This window comes from Fukomys damarensis, unplaced genomic scaffold (genome assembly GCF_012274545.1).
Source record: "Fukomys damarensis isolate Sample0158 unplaced genomic scaffold, DMR_v1.0_HiC HiC_scaffold_12, whole genome shotgun sequence".
Classification (NCBI taxonomy): Eukaryota; Metazoa; Chordata; class Mammalia; order Rodentia; family Bathyergidae; genus Fukomys; species Fukomys damarensis.
Genome location: NW_022900924.1, coordinates 53,414,384 through 53,416,246, shown reverse-complemented (window position 1 = coordinate 53,416,246; position 1,863 = coordinate 53,414,384).

Here is a 1,863-nt window from a genome sequence, read left to right as displayed (position 1 = left end):
ATAGGCACATCCTTGGCCTAAAGAAAAAGAAAAAAATTAAAGATTCGTCCTTGAAACAGTCTGAGTTTATATTGCTCAGGAATTGAGAGACAACTTGAAATTTCTATTTTATGTTCTACTGGCTTGTAGCTTTTTTCAACTCTAATAAAATTTCTGGTTTTAAATTACTTATCTAGTTTCTGTTTGTGATTTTATTTATTAAAATAAACTAAACCACTTGAATTCTACATAAATAAACTCGATAAACTAAACCACTTGAATTCTATATTCTGAGACAATTTTTTCAAGTTTTTTTCTTCTTGATTTATTCTGCCTCAAGCAGTGTTTTTCCCCAAACAGTCCATGGAATACTAGTTCTTCAAGATGTTCTGAGAAAAAAGAATTTCCAAAGTCACCTATGTTTTGGAAATTATGCATATGATATTTGAAAATCATATTAACATTTTAGCTAAATATTCTGAGAAATCCCACAATAATGGAGACCTGCTTAGCTTTGTTTAATTCAGCATTTCTCAGACTCATTTGGACATGAGAGAAAACTTTACTTTTAGAATAGTATTTAACTTCACGTTGAGTCGATGTTACTACCTCTGCCACCTCCCCTCTGCTCCACTAATCAGCCTTTGATTTGATAAGCTTGAGACCACATTGTTTCTGATACCCTAAAAATATCAAAAGTTTCAGTGCTGAAGTCGTGTTTAAAACCTCAGAGCCAGGGGCCCAGGGATTTAGCTCTGGGGCACTGTGCCTTCCAAGCACAAGGTCCTGAGTTCAATCCCTGGTACCAAAAAAAATACAAAAACAAAAACAAAAAAAAAACACCTCAGAGTCTGGGGTTGATTATACAATGGAGAGCGCGCGCGCACACACTTTTTTTTTTAATGGCACCAGGGTTAGTAAGTACCTGTGCCCTTTAGAAGCAGTGGTAGCCATTACATGACTTTTCAACCACACGTTATATGCCAGAGAGACTTCAAAATCTGAAAGGACCATTAGCACTGCTCCAGTGACCAAACATTTTTGTCTCCTCTCCACATTGATTTGCTAGTTACGATTGGAAACTATATTCAGACTGTTACAGTTGAGTGAGACAAAAATAGTCTAGGTTCTTTAGTATGACAAGGAATAAATGTGCTCCTTTATTCACTATGGGAAGTCTTGTCCAGCAGTGTTTTCAAGCCCAAAAGCTCCCCGTTTAGTTATCTTACCAGAATATTTTTGCTTTAAATGACCTATACGAAATAGATCCTAACAATTAACACAGTATTTTAGACCAATAAAAGACTCCCAAGTTATTGTACACAAACAATAGGCGTTGCCTTCACAAAACTAGTCTCAACATCATTTTGATTGGCTGGCAACCAGTAGAAATATGTCCTTAACTTTAATGACACTTATTTTACCTATACTCCAACTTAAGTTGTAAATATAAATATTTTTAACTTATATAAACTATTTTCCATGGAAATCTCAAAAAAAGGCAAAAAGAAGAAAACAAAATTGTTGAGCTCAAATAAAACAGCTATAGGTGTTGCAACCAATCATTGGCACAAATTGAACAGACAGATGGACGAACACACGTGAGATGTGTTTTAAACCAAAGTACACTCAGATGTATTTATGAGTCAGGTACAACTATCATTTTAGTAAGTGTAGTAAACAAGATAGTGAGACTATGCACACAATCCACTTAAAATTGGACAAACCATCTTATCCATTTTGCCAAAATAATTGGTATTTTCTCTCCTGTAAAAAATCTTAACATTGGGGCCAAGGATTTAGCTCAGTGGTTCGGAGGCCTGCCTTGCAAGCACAAGGACCCAAATTCAATCCCCGGTACCAAAAAAAAAAAAAAAAAAAAAA